Genomic DNA, 19261 nt, shown 5'->3' on the forward strand with positions numbered 1-19261 from the left:
TACACACTATTCATCATTTAGAGACAATTTCCACTTTTCACACGATACATATATCTTGTCTAAATCTTCTGCAGTTGATTTCTATAATCTGATGACCTTACAAGACGGTAAATGACAGCATCATCTGCAAACAATCTAAGACGGCTGCTCAGATGGTCACCATAAATCATTTATGTACATCAGGACTGCAGACGGCGTATAAAACTTCCTTGGGCAACGCCTAGTATTACTTCTGTTTTACTCTGCAAACAATCTAAGACGGCTGCTCAGATTGTCACCTAAATCATTTATGTACTCAGGAACTGCAGACGGCGTATAAAACTTCCTTGGGCAACGCCTAGTATTACTTCTGTTTTACTCTGTGACTTTCCGTCAGTCACTGTGAACCGTGACCTCTCTGACAGGAATTAAGGAATCCAGTCGAACAACAAAAAGTTACTCCTTAGGGTCGCAATTTGATTGGAAATTGATTGTATGCCAAAAGACTTCTGGAAATCTAAAAGTATGAAATGAATTTGACATCCCCTGTCGATCTCACTCATTACTTTGAGAAAAAAAGTGCTAGTTGTGTTACACAAGGACGGTATTTTCTAAATATGTGTTTGCTACTTCTCAATAAACCGTTTTCTTTGAGATAGCACATAATGTTCGAACACAGCTTACGGTCCAAACAAAACCCAACTGCAAACAGACGTTAGTGATTTGAATATGTAATTCAGAGGGTATCCTTATTTCCTTACTCGAACACTGTTGTGATCTGTGCAACTTTCCAGTCTTTAGGTACAGATATTCCGATTAGTGAGAGCATATATGTGATTACCACTTATGGATCCTTCGTATCAGCATACTCTGAAAGCAACATCACTAGTACGCAGTCTCGACTGGAGGCCTTTGCTTTTAGTGATTCTCAGCTCCTTCATTAAATCATGGCTACCTAACTTACTCATGTTGACAATTGTTTTTGATTCGAATTCTTGAATATTTACTTTGTTTTCTGTGGTGAAGGAATTTCGGAAAACTGTGTTTAATAACTCTGCTTATGTGGCAGTGTCATCAGTAACATTACCATTGCTACCGCTTAGTGAAGCTGATGATTGTATCTTGCCGCTACTGTACGTAACACAAGACCAACATCTTCCTGGATTTTCTGCCAGATTTCGAGGAAGAGTTTCGTTGCGGTAACTATTAAACACGTCTCGCGTCGAACTTCGAGCTTCCATGAAACTCAACAGATCTTGGGGATTTTGCATTGTTTTAAATTTGGCGTGATTTTTTCGTTGATTCTGCCACAGTGTTTTGACGTGTTTTGTGTACCATGGAAGATCAGTACCAACTCTGATTAATTTCGTGTGTGTGGTGTGTGTTCTTTTGGATATGTCTGATACACTTTTGATCCTGCAGCCACTGTGAGTTAAGACACAAAGCAATCACAGACATTGCCTACGAGTGGCCATTGACTGAAATCAATGGGGAACATGGAAAATGTTTGCCAGTCTGGGATTCGAACCCAGGTCTCCTGATTTCTAGGTAACTTACCACTGCAGCATCCGGACATAGTGGTCACCGCAACTGCACGGACTTTCCTAGCACCCCTCTCGTCAGACCCAAATTCTCAACATACCCACACCATATAAATGTAAGTTGGGAATTTGGGTGTGACAGGAGGCGTGTTAGGGAAGTCCGTGCAGCTGTGATAACCACTGTGTCGCATGGCGCAATAGTCATCGCATCTGCCTACTAAGAAATCTGGATTCGAACATCGAGTGCCACAAATTTTCCACTTTCCCCATTGATTTCAATAAATGGCCACTCGTATCAAATCTGTGCATCATCTGCATCGGTAAGTCGGTAAAAGGAACCAATTATTAATTTATTCCGGTTGTCAAGTATAGCTTCTACCCATACTAACTCTCAGGAAGTATGTACTTGAATTTCGCTACGAAATAATTTACTTCTCGCATCAATAAACACTCCAACATGATTTCAAGTTAAGCAACAATATTAACATTGAAGTCATGTGGGACAACTCTATGAACTAAACGCTTTTAAATGATGTCCTGCTGTTGTGATCTGCTGATGTTACGAACAAATGGAAGCAAGTGATAACTGCAGTCGTTGACGAAGGCACCAGGTTCACTGTATGACTTAATGGCATTCTCTTGGGTAAAATATTCTGGAGGCAAAATAGCCCATCATTGGAAACCCTTGGCAGATATTACTCAGGAGGATGTCGTCATCAGTGAAAACAAATCTGTCATCCTACTGGTCAGAGCACGGATTGTTAGATCCCTTAATCGAGTAGGTGGGTTAGATAATTTAAGAAGGGAAATGGACAGGTTGAAGTGAGATGTAGTATGAATTAGTAATATGCTGTGGCAGGAGGAGCAGGGCTTCTGGTAAGATCAGCACAGTGTTATCAACACAAAATGAAATAGAGGTAATACAAGAGTACGTTTAATAATGAATAAGGAAAACGGAATGTGAGTAAACTATGAACAGTTCAGTGAAAACATTATAGCAGCGAAGATGGATATGAAGGCAACAGTCACCAAAGCAGTACAGGTCCTTACGTAGGTAATGAGGAGACTGATGTAAAGGAAACTCTTCAGGCAGCTAAGGAAGACGAAAATCCAGTTGTGACGGATGACTGGAATTAGATAGCAGGATAATGACAGAAATGTAGAGGTGAAAAATAGATTTGAAAAAATGAGTGAAAGAAGAAGTCACCTGGTAGATTAATATAGCTTAGTCATTGTTTATGCTGAGTTTAATAAGTCTGTATACGTTGTAGAGACATGGGGGACACTGGTAGCTTTCAGCATTATTATATAACGCTAATAAGATTTCGAAACCATATTTTAAACTATAAGATTTCCGGGAGTGGATGTGGATTCTGATTGGTTATGATCTACAGAGTGAAGCTAAAGGGACTGCAGAAAGGTAGAAATTTCATAACATGAGACCTAGATAAAATGAAAGAAGCTGAGGCTGTAGTAAGTTTCACAGGGAGCTTAGGCAACTGAAACAAAGGAAGAGAATTCAATAGAAGACGAACCTGTAGCTTTGAGATGCGATGCAGTGAAGGCAGCAGAGTGTCACGTAGGTAAAAAGATAAAACCTACTATAAATTATTGAACAATACAGGAGATAATGAACTGATGAAAGCAGAAAATATAAAAATTTGGTAAATGGCGCAAATGAAAGGTAATACAGACATCTAAAAAGTGAGATTGACAGAAGCTGCAAAATGGCTTCACATGAATGGCTAGAAGAAAGTTCAATGTTGTAGAAATGTGCATGATTAATGGCAAAATAAATATCGCCCATAACAAAATTAAATAGAATCTTGAAGGTAAGAGAAGCAGGTGCATGCATATCAAAAGTTCATATGGAAAGCCAATAGTAAGCAAAGAAGTGGAAGCTGAAAGGACAATTTTGTAGAATGAAAAGGAGAAATAGGTGGTGGGAGACATGATATAGCGAGAAACATTTGCCATCTCATTGAAAGACCAAATTGGAAACAAGGCCACTGGAATAGACGTCGTTCCCTCAGAATTACTGAGACTCTCGAAATCATTTCACGTGATGTGCAAGATATACGAGGCAGGTGGAATACCTTCAGACTTCAAGAGCAAAGTAATCAATCATATTCCAACGGAGGCAGGTGCTTTCAGATGTGAATACTACCGAACCGTCAGCCATAGCTACGTAATATTTACAGGCACTATTTATAGAAGAATGGAAAAAAGTAGAGAATCTGACCTCGGAGAAGATCAGTTTGGGTTCTGAAAAAGTACAGGGTGCCCCAGATATGATGCGACAAACTTCCTGGGTTATCAGAGGGTATCTTGAGGAAAAATCGAGGATAGGAACCCGCGTCCGGAAATGTCATGCAAAGACACTACAGAGCGTCGAAGTTACAGGCGCCGGAAACTTACTAAGCTATCCTCTAGGAATTGTCTCAAAATCTCCATTGTTTTGAAGTGTGCAGGTGAAAAATAAACTGCAGGTGGAAACCCCTATCCGACATCGTCATCCACCAAGGCAACAGAGAATCGTATTCATAGGAGACAAGCAGTTAGTTCAGTCTTCTCCATTGGTAATCGTGGCAATTAGTTGCGATCACCTACGATCCGTCAGCGGACCAAGTCACATTTACTGCCGAAGGTGTGGTCAAGCGGTAGGCGCCTGCACCTATAATATCGACGCCCAGTAGGGTCGCTGGATGACGTTTCCAGATACGGATTCCTATCCTCGATTTGTTCCTCAAGATAGCCCCTCGAAATATGTCGCGACACTTCTGGGACATCAGTAAACTTACTTTTGTAGGATTAGTGAATTTAGAGAAAGCTTGCGACAGTGTTGACTGGACTATAGTATTTGAAATTTTCAAGCTAACAGGGATAAAATACGATGAATTAAAGGTTATATACCTGTACAGAATCCATGGCACTATTTGCTGAAGGACATGAAACGGAGGCAGTAATTTAGAAAGAAGTGAGACGGCGCTATAGCCTATCCATAATATCATTCAAACGGTGCACTGAGCAAGCAGTAATTGAAATCAAGGCAAAATTTTGAAAGGGAATTAAAGTTCACGCAGATGAGAGAAACCTTAAGGTTTGAATATGATAATATAAATCTGCCAGAGACGGCAAAGGACTTGACAGAACAGCTAAACGCGATGGATACTGTCTTGAAAAGAGGTTGTAAGACGAAAATCAGGAAAACTAAAACAAAATTTGTGGAATGTAGTCGAACTAAAGCAGGCGATGGTGACGGAATTAGATTCGGACACGATACACTGAAAGCAGTAGATGAGTTTTGTTATTTGACAGCGTAATAACTGATGACGATTGAAGTAAAGAGGACATGAAGTGCAGAGTGGCTGTAATAGGAGAAGATTTTCTGAAAAAAAGGTATTTGTTAATATTTAATATGAATTCAAGTGCTAGGAAATCCTTTCCGAATGCGTTTTTCTGGAGTGTAGCCTTCTACAGATGTGAAACGTAGATGATATGCACTTCCGTCTAAGACGGAACGATGATGTCATCGGCAAACCTCGAAGCATTTATTTCTTTTCCTTAACTTTAATTTCCTTTCCAAACTTGTACTCGGTTTGCCAGCCGGAGTGGCCGAGCGGTTCTAGGCGCTACAGTCTGGAACCGCGCGACCGCTACGGTCGCAGGTTCGAATCCTCCCTCGGGCATGGATGTGTGTGATGTCCTTGGGTTAGTTAGGTTTAAGTAGTTCTAAGTTCTAGGGGACTGATGACCACAGCAGTTAAGTCCCATAGTGCTCAGAGCCATTTGAACCATTTTATTGTACTCGGTTTCCTTTAATGCTTCTGAAATGTGAAAGAATGCTGAAGATTAGACAGGTAGGACATGTAACTAATGAGGTAGTGAATCGAACTGGGAAAAAAGATTTTTATGGCACAACTTGATTAAAAGATTGGATCAGTAGACAAGAAAATTCGAGAAAGACCAAGAAATAGTCGATCTGGTAATGGAGAGCAGCATATGGGGCGTAAAAATTTTACAGTGAGACCTAGGCGTAAATACTATGTGCAGGTCGAAATGGGTGCAGGCTACAATAATTATTCAGAGATAACGAGACTTGCACAGAACAAACTAGTACAGAAAGGTGCATCAAGTCAGTATACTGAAAGACGACCCCAACAACAGCAACTGATGATGAGCTAAGTCCGAAACGAGAAAACAGATTTTTAACAACAAGCGTTCTTATCAACCAAATAAAGTGATGAACAATGACGTGTTCAGCCTGTGTAAGTAATTACGTGCCTGAATCAGATTAACGAAGATTACCGATCTTGGGATCTAGTGTTGCTGACTGCATACGGCTCCCTGTGACAGACTCAAACGGGAACTGAAAGTAGAATCTCTCGGAGGAAAGTTTTCCATTTGACTGTGTACCGGAGCAGAAGTCAGCCGTCGTCACCTCATGACCAAAAGCAGAAAAAAGAAATTCTCCCGAAGTATTTCGGTTGTCAACGTACCATTTGTTACGTCTAAATGCTGTATCTACCAACACATCAGAAAGATAAGGCGAGAGAGGCTTAGGCAAAGGGATGCCTGTATATCCCGCAATACTTAACAGCAGCGAGGGATAGAGACATCTACAATGATGAGCCAAAACATTATGACCACCTACTAAATGTTTCAAATGGTTCTGAGCACTATGGGACTTAACATCTGAGGTCATCAGTCCACTAGAACTTAGAACCGCTTAAACCTAACTAACCTAAGGACATCACACACATCCGAGACCGAGGCAGGACTCGAACCTGCGACCGTAGCGGTTCCGCGGTTCCAGACTGAAGCGCCTAGAACCGCTCGGCCACACTGGCCGGCTGACCACCTACTTATTAGCGTGTTGGTCCACCTCTGGAAGGCAATTCAGCAGCGATTCTGAGTGCCATAGATTCTAGAAGGACTTGACAGGTTTCCACAGGTTTGTGACACCAGATGCCTAAGCACAGGTTAGATAATTACCTTAATTTACGGGCGGTTATTTTCTCTGTGCGAAGCTGGTGCTCAATATCGTCCCATTTGGGTTTCATCGAATTCAGAAGGGCCGAATTTGATGGCCGAGACATCAACTTGAGTTCACTGTCATGCCCCTCAAACCAGTGCAGCACGATACTGGCCTTGTGACACGCCGAGTTATCCTGCTGGAAGATGCCATCCCTGTTGGGGAAGACATCAAGCAATTTAACTTAGTCCGTACTTGACATACTGCCTTTCATTATTACCGCAGCTCTCATGGAAGCCCAGTTGAATGTCCCCCCATAACATAATATTGCTATCACCGGTCTGAGTCCATGGCGCTGCATGTTTCGAGCAGCTGTTTGCCTAGATGACAGCGAATCTGGACACGACCTGCGACCGGGTTTAACAATAAGCGGGATTCATCCGACCAGGAGACACGATTTCATTGATCTGCGGCCCATTGTAATCATAACTGACGATGTTGTTGGGTGAACGCTACGGAACACCATGTTCGACACTTGTGCCTGTACCAGCACTGTACCATGTTATCAGAGCTGCCACAGATAGTCACCTTCCGTGCTTTAGAGAGCGGGAAAGCACCCAATCCTTATGTTCTGTGATGAGGTACGGACGTCCAACTTCTAGTCGCCTACTCGTCGTTTCAGCAACGAAAATCGTCTGCTGCAATACAAATTGTGCGCTTTCTGAGGATGATATGTTAAAAAAAAAAAAAAAAAAAAAAAAACAACTTTCCACGTGTCCCGACATATTTTCTTAAGCTGGAGCACTTGTATTGAAGCAGGTACGGTACTGTTACGCTAATTAAGAATTTTGTTTCTTGCTCCATTACACCGGTTGTCTCAACCTACGGAATAGTGACCAGAACCTTTTTACTCCCGGTCTCTTTCCTACTTCTTTGTGTAATTCTATCCAAGATCGCTGGGTTCTAGCTGTTAGAAACATTGTCGTTTCTCGTAAGCCAAGTACAGCACAACTGAGAGCAAAGTTCAAGGGTCGTTTCAAGGAAGGAAACTGAGACGTTTATTTCAGATGCGGTGTGCGAGATAGAGGTAACAGGAACAGCCATTTGCTGTGAGTTTCTCCGAGGATTGTGAAACTGTGTCCCACCGTGATGGCTCTCGGTAAAGCGTCGCAGTGTCAACTGCAGTCACAGCTGGAGACACCGGATGCCTGTGAAGATGAGGGTAACGGCCTGGAAGAACTGCCTCAGACATAAGGGTACGTACAGCTGCGGTGTCGTTCCACTTATTTATTTCTGTAGTTGGGCTCTATCAAAATTACAGTTAAGCTTGCATGACATGTAAGCAAATATAATATTTGTACAGAGTAATTAACTGAACCTATGAAACTTCCTGATAGGTCTAAAACGTGTGTCCGAACGGGATTTGAAGCTGGGACTCATCGCCTTTGCAGAGAAGTCCTGTGCTATTTGTGCTATCAAAACATGACTCACTTTTGCCTCTTTCTCTCTCCCACCTTTCATATTTCAAAGACTTTTCCTGCATACCTTGTGGGAAGAAAGACTATTTCGGAGAAATACCTTCGGCACAGTCTAGGATGCTGTTGAATGAATTTTCCGTCTGCGTTACCAACGATTTAGGCTACGTGATCATTATTTTTCATATCCATATAAATTGTTACTTCCAGGTTACTGTATGGGTACCGTAGGACATTACATTTCTGCATTTTGGAAGTGCACATTTGGAAATCGTTAGGAAAATCAATATTCCGAGGTCCACAGTGTCAAGAGTGTGCCAAGAATATAAAATTTCAGGCATTACATCTCACCCCCAAAAAAGCAGTGGCCGACGGCCTTCACTGAACAACCGAGAGCAGTGGCATTTGTGTAGGGTTTTCATTGCTAAAAGACAAGCAACACTGCTAGAAATACGTGCACAAATCAACGTGGGACGAGCGACTAATGTATCCGTTAGGACAGTGCAGCGAAATTTGGCGTTAATTGGCTATGGCACAGACGAGCGACGCGAGTGCATTTTCTAAGAACACAACATCGCCTACAGCGTCTATCCTGGGCTTGTGACCAAATCGATTCGACACTAAACGAGCGGAATATCGCGATTTGTCCTATTCCAGTTCGTAAGACCTGATGGTAGGGTTCGAATTTGGTGCAGACCCCACGAATCCGTGGGCCCAAGTTGTCAACAAGGCACCGTGCCAGTTGGTAGTGGCTCCAGAAGGGTATGGGCTGTGTTTACATGCAATGGACTGGGTCATGTGGTCCATCTGAACCGATCATGGCCTCGAAATGGTTATGGGTACCTGAAGACCATTTTCAGCCATTCGCAGACTACATGTTTCCAGTGATGGATTTGTCAGCGGTGCTGTAATTTATTGCGATTGGTTGAACAACATTTTGAACAGTTCAAGCGAAAGGTTTGGCCACCTTCATCGCCACATATTAACCGCACCAAACATTTTTGAGACGTAATCGAGAGGTTAATTGGTGTACAAAATGCATTATGGGCGGCTATAGGGGCAGCGTGGCTCAATAGTTGCGCAGGGGACTTCCAACGACTTGTTGAACACGTACCACGTTTATTTGCTGCCCTGCGCCGGGCAAAGTGAGGTCTGTCACGTTATTAGAAGGTATCACATGACCTCAGTGTAGATACACGATTTATCTCCAGAAAGTTTGAGCTTTCTATGAATACTGCCTGTGAGCTAATTAATATAAAACATGGAAAGAATGAATGCGAATACACTTCGCAAGGGCACGCCTGATGTTATTTCCAATTCCTCCGATGAACAGATATACATGGTAACGTACTGTACCCTCTCTAACAAGACATCCTCAATAGAGTCACAAATTTAGTTTAATACTGCATATAACAGTTCTTTTGTTCAAAAATCGTTCAAATGGCTCTGAGGTCTTCAGTCCCCTAGAACTTAGAACTACTTAAACCTAACTAACCTAAGGACCTCACACACATCCATGCCCGAGGCAGGATTCGAACCTGCGACCGTACCGGTCGCACGGTTCCAGACTGTAACGCCTAGAACCGCTCGGCCGCTCCTGGCGGCGTACTTTTGTTAATAAGAGTTGGTCCAGTACGGAGGTGGATCCTTATCTGAATTCAAGAACTACTACATCCACCAGATCACCTAGATCCATTGTTGGTAAGATATCGTGTGAAAAAAGTGCTAATTGAGTTTCGCAAGGCCAGCGTTTTCGGAATCCATGCCTGCAGGCACGGAGCGCAGTCGTTCTTTTCGATATGGCCCTTTGTATAAGATAATGGAAATGGTTGTCCGACGCTTTTCATCCAAACGATGGACACATTCATATCTTTTCAGCCTTCAGAGAAAGAAATTATATTTGCCTTTCGCTAAGGTAACTACCATTTCAGTAAAATGTCTCACTGTACCGAAAAATGTGTTGTACTCGGTTCTAGAGCAGTGCCTTATTTTCTTCACAGCTTCTGGTACGCACGACTATTGTTGATGTCGAATACACACTGAGGTGACATAAGTTACGAGACACCTCCTGATGTCGTGTCGGACCACCTTTTGCCCAGCGTTGTGCAGCAACTCGATGTGGCCTGGTCTCTAGAAGACGTTGGAAATCCCCTGCTGAAATACTGAGGCGTGCTGTTTCTATAGCTGTCAGTAACTGAGGGTGTGTTGCCGATTCATGATTTTGTGCACGAACTGACCTCTCGTTTATGCCCCACAAATGGTTGGAGTGATTCATATCGGGCGATCTGGGTGGCTAATTCATTCGTTCAAACTGTCCAGAATGTTCTTCAAACCAGTCAAGCACAATTGTAGCGCGGTGACATGGTGCATTGTCATCTATAAAAGCTGCATCGTTGTTTTCAAACATGAAGTCCATGAGTAGCTGAAAATGGTGTTAAAGGAGCCAAACTTAACCATTTCCAGTCAGTGACCAGTACAGCTGGAGCAGAGGAGCCAGTCCATTCTATGTAAACACAGCCCATACCATGATGGAACCCCCAAGAAACATGCTACTGACGGCCTTGGGAGGGCCGGTCCTGACAAAACTCTACCATCTGGTGAGCAAGATGTATGAGACAGGCGAAATACCCTCAGACTTCAAGAAGAATATAATAATTCCGATCCCAAAGAAAGCAGGTGCTGACCGATGTGAAACTTACCGAACTATCAGTTTAATATGTCACGAATGCAAAATACTAATGCGAATTCTTTACAGCCGAATGGAAAAACTGGTAGAAGCCGACCTCCGGGAAGATCAGTTTGGATTCCATAGAAATATTGGAACACGCGAGGCAATACTGACCCTACGACTTATCTAGGAAGCTAGATTAAGGAAAGGCAAACCTACGTTTCTAGAATTTGTTGATTTAGAGAAAGCTTTTGACAATGTTGATTGGAATACTGTCTTTCAAATTCTGAAGGTGGCAGGGGTAAAATACAGGGAGCGAAAGGCTATTTACAATTTGTACAGAAACCAGATGGCAGTTAAAAGAGTGAAGCGACATGAAAGGGAAGCAGTGGTTGGGAAGGAAGTGAGACAGGGTTGTAGCCTCTCCCCGATGTTATTCAATCTGTATATTGAGCAAGCAGTGAAGGAAACAAAAGAAAAATTTGGAGTAGGTATTAAAATCCATAGAGAAGAAATAAAAACTTTGAGGTTCGCCGATGACATTGTAATTCTGTCAGAGACAGCAAAGGACTTGGAAGAGCAGTTGAACGGAATGGACAGTGTCTTGAAAGGAGGATATAAGATGAACATCAACAAAAGCAAAACGAGTATAATGGAATGCAGTCCAATTAAGTCGGGTGATGCTGAGGGAATTAGATCAGGAAATGAGACACTTAAAGTAGTAAAAGGGTTTTGCTATTTGGGGAGCAAAATAAATTATGATGGTCGAAGTAGAGAGGATATGAAATGTAGACTGGCAATGGCAAGGAAAGCGTTTCTGAAGAAGAGAAATTTGTTAACATCGAGTATAGATTTAAGTGTCAGGAAGTCTTTTCTGAAAGTATTTGTATGGAGTGTAGCCATGTATGGAAGTGAAACATGGACGATAACTAGTTTGGACAAGAAGAGAATAGAAGCTTTCGAAATGTGGTGCTACAGAAGAATGTTGAAGATTAGATGGGTAGATCACATAACTAATGAGGGGGTATTGAATAGAATTGGGGAGAATCGGAGTATGTGGCACAACTTGACAAAAAGACGGGACCGGTTAGTAGGACATGTTCTGAGGCATCAGGGGTCTCCAATTTAGTATTGGAGGGAAGCGTAGAGGGTAAAAATAGTCGAGGGAGACCAAGAGAGGAATACACTAAACAGATTCAGTAGTATGTAGGCTGCAGTAGGTACTGGGAGATGAAGAAGCTTGCACAGGATAGAGTAGCATGGAGAGCTGCATCAAACCAGTCTCAGGACTGAAGACCACAACAACAACAACCATGATGGAGATACCTTCAGCTGGCACAGTTGACAAATTACGTCCATGGCTTCGTTGGGTCTGCGCTACACTCGAACTCCACCATCAGCCCTTACCAACTTAAATCCGGACTCATACCACCAGGCCACGGTTTTCTAGTCGTCTAGGTTCTAACCGAAATGGCCACGAGCCACTTCAGGCGATTTCCTGCTGTTACCAAAGGCACTCGCGTCAGGCGTCTGCTGCCACAACCCATTAACGTCGAGTTTCGCCGCAATGTCCTGACGGATACGTTCGTCGTACTTCCCACGTTGCTTTCTGCGGTTATTTCACGCAGTGTTGCTCGTCTGATAACACTGACTACGCAAATGCCGCTGCTCTTGGTCGTTAAGTGAATGCCGTCGACCACTGTGTTGTCCGCAGACAGAGGTAATGCCTGAAACGTGGCATTCTTGGCACACCCTTGACACTGTGGATCCTGGAATACTGAATTCACTGACTATTTCCGAATTGGAATACCCCATGCATCTATCTCCAGCTACCATTCCGCGTTCAGTCTGTTAAGTCCAGTCGTGAGGCTATAATCACGTCGGTACGTTTTCACATGAATCACCTGAATACAATGACAGCTCTGCCAAATTGGCTGCCATTTTATACCATGTGTACGCACCGGCATCTGTATATGTGTCATATATGAAATTATTCGTGTAACGCTTTCGTTTTATCATTGTCCTACCCATAAGAGGTAACGCTGAAGTTTTGTAACTAAAGACAAATTGTAATGTGTCGGCTTCTAAAGTTTTCATCAAAGTAGAAAATAAATCTATTAAATGAGAGTCAGCATTTCAGTTAACAAATAGTCCCCCAGTCACCTGACACATGAAATGGCTAGGATGTATCTTATTCAGTCCGATTTTCTAAAGTTAAGGAAAGACAGAAATAATCTGAAATGTGAATTTAGATAGGCTATCAGCTGCTATAGGACGGCTTTGAGCTGAACCACCCAAGAACGTGTTATGTTAGAGAAACTCGCACCAGTTTCCGTTGCGCATATTTCAAAAATAATTAATTTGTTTATCAAATTAATCAAATAAGGGTCACAATATAGACACCTTTTCTTATGGGCCTGGAATATTAGCAGCCAGGACGCAAAGTCGGGTACAATTCTCTAAGGTAACGCGGGGAGATCGTCACACAAGTTCAGTATAAATTTAAAATATATAAAGAACAAGCAGCAGCCAACCAGCAGTCTTATAGCAATGTGCATATGGCTACCCCATGACTTTTTTGTCACTTCAGTGTGAAGACAGCTGCTGTTAATCCAAGTAAACAAGATGTGGGAAATATATTCGTCATTGATTCAAGGTTTATTTCACGTGAACAGTAAATATACCAGTTCAATTTCAAGACTTAGAGGTAGGTATTTTATTCAGATGGGCTGGGCTTTGCAACACTTTCCAAGTTCGTATCTCTTTTATTTCTGACGCAAAAATGAAATAACATCACATGGCACCAATTTCTTTTGCTGCACATGAGTGCCAAAGCAACAATATATCTCTTATTAGAGGTGCAGATCTTCAACATGAGGCTACTCGACATACGGTCAGAAAAATCCATGTAAAGTTAAATAACAACAATAACGTAGTGTGTACCGACGGCTACGTCAAAAACGGTGATACGAGTGAAGAAGGATGCAGGGCCTTTGAGCGAAAGCTGAGGTTATAAGTAGCAACAAAACAAGGGTTACACCTGACGAGAAAGGAATCCTAGAGACTTATTCTTCTACATCTACATCTACATCCATACTCCGCAAGCCACCTGACGGTGTGTGGCGGAGGGTACCCTGAGTACCTCTATCGGTTCTCCCTTTTATTCCAGTCTCGTATTGTTCGTGGAAAGAAGGATTGTCTGTATGCTTCTGTGTGGGCTCTAATCTCTCTGATTTTATCCTCATGGTCTCTTCGCGAGATATACGTAGGAGGGAGCAATATACTGCTGGACTCTTCGGTGAAGGTATGTTCTCGAAACTTTAACAAAAGCCCGTACCGAGCTACTGAGCGTCTCTCCCGCAGAGTCTTCCACTGGAGTTTATCTATCATCTCCGTAACGCTTTCGCGATTACTAAATGATACTGTAACGAAGCGCGCTGCTCTCCGTTGGATCTTCTCTATCTCTTCAATAAACCCTATCTGGTACGGATCCCACACCGCTGAGCAGTATTCAAGCAGTGGGCGAACAAGCGTACTGTAACCTACTTCCTTTGTTTTCGGATTGCATTTCCTTAGGATTCTTCCAATGAATCTCAGTCTGGCACATGCTTTACCGACGATCAACTTTACACGATCATTCCATTTTAAATCACTCCTAATGCGTACTCCAAAGTTTAGCTAACGTATAAGAGCTGTTTTATGAACATAATTGCCGGATGGTGAGTAAGTGCCTACTACTAAAGCTTCAGTATAGACATATCAGCAGAAGATGAGACAAGATGATGTCGTTTCGACAATATCGAATGGCACTGTCCACATAGGTACCGGAATAGAATGAGCTACACTGCTAGAGCGTACAGAAGCGCTATATAAGTGACAAGTAGGCTGTTACTGTAGCCAACGGTCTTGCCGCAGTGGTAACACCGGTTCCCGTCAGATCACCAAAGTTAAGAACTGTCGGACTGGGCTAGCACTTGGAGGGGCGACCATCCGGTCTGCCGAGCGCTGTTGGCAAGCGGGGAGCACTCAGCCCTTGTGAGGCAAACTGAGGAGCTACTTGATTGAGAAGTAGCGGCGCTGGCCTCGGAAACAGACAAACGGCCGGGTGCTGACCACATGCCCCTCCATATCCGCATCCAGCGACGCCTGTGGGCTGAGGATGACACGGCGGCCAGTCGGTACCTTTGGGCCTTCATGTCCTATGTGGAAGAAGTTAGGCTGTTACTGTAGTATTAGCGCTAACAGAGTATGGAATAAGTCTCTCCATCTGCATTTCACAGTTTCACCACCGACTTTACAGGTACCTCCCAATATATTTCTCACACACGTCCACGTTGATATCAACAATGTTCTGTTCTTGCCACATACTATTAACTACACTTGTTCAATGGCTCAGTTTTGAATAGTTGAAACAAACTAATTTTGCGCTCATCACTCCTCTATGTTCACCACCGGTCATTGTATGCAATAAAAAACATTTAGCCAAGGCTAACTGCTCAGGAATGCTATTGTCAAAAATTTCCCCCTTTTGTTAAGTTGCTTTGTGCATGTGAAAATACAGCTGTATTTAACAAGTATGTGTCTGGCATTTGTCAAATGATGCCTAGATTTCAATTTATTATCTAGCAGTCCGCAACTAGCAGTTTATTGGTTGCTTTCGCTGCCTCGAGATCGCGGCGCCCTGGGTTCATTTCCCGGCCGGGTCGGTGACTTTTTTCGCTCGGGAATCGGTATTTGTGATTTTCTATTTCATCTCAATCCATATACAAGACGCCGAAGTGGCGTCAAACACAGGGCGTCCAAGAAAGTACTATATTCTGTTTGAACTGAGGAAGTATTAATGATAACTTCATCCATTTGTGATTATATGGTGCTCTGATGATTAGTGTGCGTAGTCGTTTATTTGTTTTTCTTTTGTTTATTTTCAGCTTCCAGTAACTACACGTAAAGAACAATACGGCTGGAAACTTGGCCTTGGAGCAACGAAAGTGGATTTAAAAGTGCTACTGGAAACGCAAAAACTTGAAAGAAATACAGGGACGCTGGCGGTCAGAATTTGATACGATGCCACTCCAACGTTTAAAATTAACTAAATTACGTAACAAATTTCAGAGGGAAGGAAGTGTGCATGATATGATAAGGGACGGCGTGGCAGGAACAAATCAGCAGCGGGCGAAAGGGGGCAGTAGTACAAGGTTTCACAATATCCGAAAACAAGTCCATACGGCAAGCTGCACGTAAGCCAGGTGTAGGCAGATAAAGTGTTTACCGCATTTAAAATCAAGAAAAATGGAAACCCTACGTTCCCAGGTTGCTTCACGCGATGAATTAGGACGATCCGGATACGTGACCCGAATTTTCTGAATGGATTTGTGACAGTGACCCCATTGTTTGGTTTGATAAGGCGACAATTAAACTGTATGGAATCATCAAGCGCCATAACTGTGTGTACTGAGCAAGAGCTGATCCCCATGTTATGGAAGAACGAGCTGTTAATCGCCCTGAGTTATCGGCGTAGTGTGGTTTTTCTGTTAGAATTCATGCAGAGCATTCCGAAAGAACAGTGATAGGGGAAAAGTATCTTACCATGTTGCAGTAACGAATTGTACCACCTGTTCACCAGCTGCTCTAAGATGAAGACTTTTCTTCAACAACGTTACCAACGAGATGTACGTTTATGCCTAGATGAAATATTTGTAGAGATGTGGATTGGCCGACGAGTTGAGTTTGAACCCAAATGTCTCGGTTTATAGTTGTCAGACTTCTGTCTGTGGAGCACTCTGAAGAAAACCGTCTATACCATGAAGCCAAGCATGTTGAATGACATGAGAGAGAATATTGTGACTGCCTGTGAATCCATGTCAGTGGCAACCATGAAACATGTGAGTCGATCTGTTCCGCAGCTTTGCAGACTCCGTACTTTAGCTGATGGAAACCATTTTGAACGTCCTCAACAGTGAAAAAATCTTAAGTAATGTCGTGATCAACTTTTTTGAGCCGTGTGCGGCTCGCGTTGATGCCGCTCATAGCCTGGCATCTTGTAATAACGATAGCGGCCTCTCGTTTCCTTAGTGTGTTCACTGGCGCCACTACGTACGCTCGCTTTGTCTGCCCGTGAGTGGCAGCAGCAGCGCTTATGGATAGCGCGTACTGTGGTACCATCTTTGGAGCGGCCTCTAGTATTTCCGGGTCGTCGTGTGTCCGTGGAGTGGAGACGGAGCAGCAGTGATGCCCGGACAACCAGTACTCGCCCGATCGCTAGCGACACACATGCACTGTCTACGGAAGGATGTGGTCGTGAGAGTACACGACTACGTCAAGGACCAGATTCAAAGAGTCTTAGTTGAATGGACCGTGATATTCGAGTAGTGCAACTTTTACTAGTGTGTGTGTGTCCACCCGTCGAAGTGATCTCATGGTAATAAGTTGTCAGTCGGCGATTTATACTGGCATCTTTCCTGTGCCTGACTGGGGTGGAGACGACCGTTGGTTGGTCGTTCGTCGCAGCGGACGACATGCATTTGGTCTTCCGACCGCTTCTGGCTTCTCTGTGTTTGTGCCGACTTATAATTCGTCCTTGTCGTTTCACAGTGACTGGTTATAGTATTGTGAGTTGTTGGTGGAATTGTTTTCCCGGATCCATGTGTTCTTGTGCCCTTGAATGAGCAGTTATTTTATTTGGAGAGGGGTTGCGAACGGACATCAGTTCGACTTCGGACGGAGCATCGAGGAGGTCTGCAGCGCCAAGGGCAGGCCGGGACCTCTGGCGGAGAGCACTGTCCGGTCGAGGGGCTGTAGCTGACGACTGGACCCAGGATGTTTGAAGTTGAGTGAACCGTATCCAGTACTGAAATCTCCACTGTCTGAGATCTCGCTGTTGTTTGGTGTTGCTGCTCCCAGGGTCGGTGAGACCAACCACAACCAGTGGAGTCTGTTAGGTTTTGCAGAAGCTATTAGCCCCCTTCTACTACTTGATGTTAGTTTGGATTTAGTATTATTCTTATTAGTGAAGGGCAACCAGCGGTATTTTCTGCCTTGTGGCCACTAACGCCCCAGTTACTCACACTGGAGGTTAGCGTACTTTTCCGGCAGTGTACCTTTCCTCGTCGTGTCGACGCTGTCCGACACGGCATGCAGTTTGACAGCCTTTTGATTTGTACTGAGCATATGTTTTGGGAGGTTCTAGTGTTTCCTTCGGCCTTGGGTGTTTCTCTGAAGACGTAGTGCTGTACGCCTCTTCACTCTTGCCTAAAAATATTCCATCGTTGTACTGGTGATCGGACGTTAGGAGGATTGGTTAGTCGGTCGGTCAGCGCTTAAGCTACCCCTACAGTGAGTTGTCATCCTGTTACGTGAGTACGATTATTGGCTGCCTGTCTCACCTTACCATATGTTTGAGTTACCTTCCCAGGCCAGCCCTTGGAACACTTGCTGAGAACCGCTTGTTCTGATTCCATAGATTGTGATGTTTGTTTTAAGGATATTTCTAATTTTCTAATTACTTTACTTTTTCGTGTCCAGAAACTACAATTTGTTTGCCCAGTATCGGGCAATGTCCAATGCTTCTTCTTTAGCCAGCTACAGATCGTCGAGGGTGCATCTGTGGGGGCAGGCAGGGCATTGTAGAAGATATTCCTTGTCCTGTCGAGTGCCACAGTCGCATTTGTCGTCATTTTCGTCCAACAAACCCCATTTGATCAGATTAGATTTCACAGTAGCCACCCCAGTTCTGATGCGGTTAAGCATTCTCCAGGTATTCCAATCACCAGAAACGCCGCTTGGTGGGTCCTCTCTTAGCGGATAATAGATGGGTGGAGGGGGGAGTGGGGAGGCTCATCTAAGGCGCAACTTAGGAAACGGCGTCTGGATTTGAGTCTGCTGGGGCCACACTCTAGGCCAAATATTGAGTGATGGGCATCAATGATTTGTTTTAGCTTCTCGGTATGTTCATGGGTTTTCCTACATGAGTCATGGTTTGTGAAACCTGATGTCCTGTGAAGAGTTTCTATGGGGGTTGGTTTCATGCAGCCTGTCACTATCCTGCATGTTTTGTAAGTAGGCTGTTTAGGTTTTTTTATTGGTAACGCCACCTCTGTATGAAAATCACTGGCTGTACTGTGTGCAGCCTGTGGCTGCTTTGCATTGTTGTAATACTCGCCATTGTAGTGTTAGGCAGCTGGCTGTGAACAGCGCGTAGCGTTGGGCAGTTGGAGGTGAGCCTCCAGCAGTGGTGGATGTGGGGAGAGAGATGGCGGAGTTTTGTAATTTGTCATGAACTGCTATATATATGATGATATCAAGGTAAATACATTGTTTGTTCTCTATTAATATCTTTCATTTGCTAACTATCCCTATCAGTAGTTAGTGCCTTCCATAGTTTGAATCTTTTATTTAGCTGGCAGTAGTGGCGCTCGCTGTATTGCAGTAGCTTGAGCAGCGAAGATTTTTGTGAGGTAAGTGATTTGTGAAAGGTATAGTTTAATGTTAGTCAGGGCCATTCTTTTATAGGGAATTTTGAAAGTCAGATTGCGTTGCGCTAAAAATATTGTGTGTCAGGTTAAGCACAGTCTAGTAAAATTGATAAAAGGGTACGTTTCATATGTCGACCCTTAGCCGAGGATAC

The 19261-nt window shown here is 43.5% G+C and overlaps 1 pseudogene; it reads left to right on the top strand.

The window, feature by feature from the left end:
- Positions 1–14534: 14534 nt before the first annotated feature.
- On the top strand, positions 14535–14652 carry LOC126191866 (5S ribosomal RNA; annotated as a pseudogene).
- The last annotated feature ends 4609 nt before the right edge of the window (positions 14653–19261 follow it).

This window comes from Schistocerca nitens, chromosome 6, assembly GCF_023898315.1.
Source record: "Schistocerca nitens isolate TAMUIC-IGC-003100 chromosome 6, iqSchNite1.1, whole genome shotgun sequence".
NCBI lineage: Eukaryota > Metazoa > Arthropoda > Insecta > Orthoptera > Acrididae > Schistocerca > Schistocerca nitens.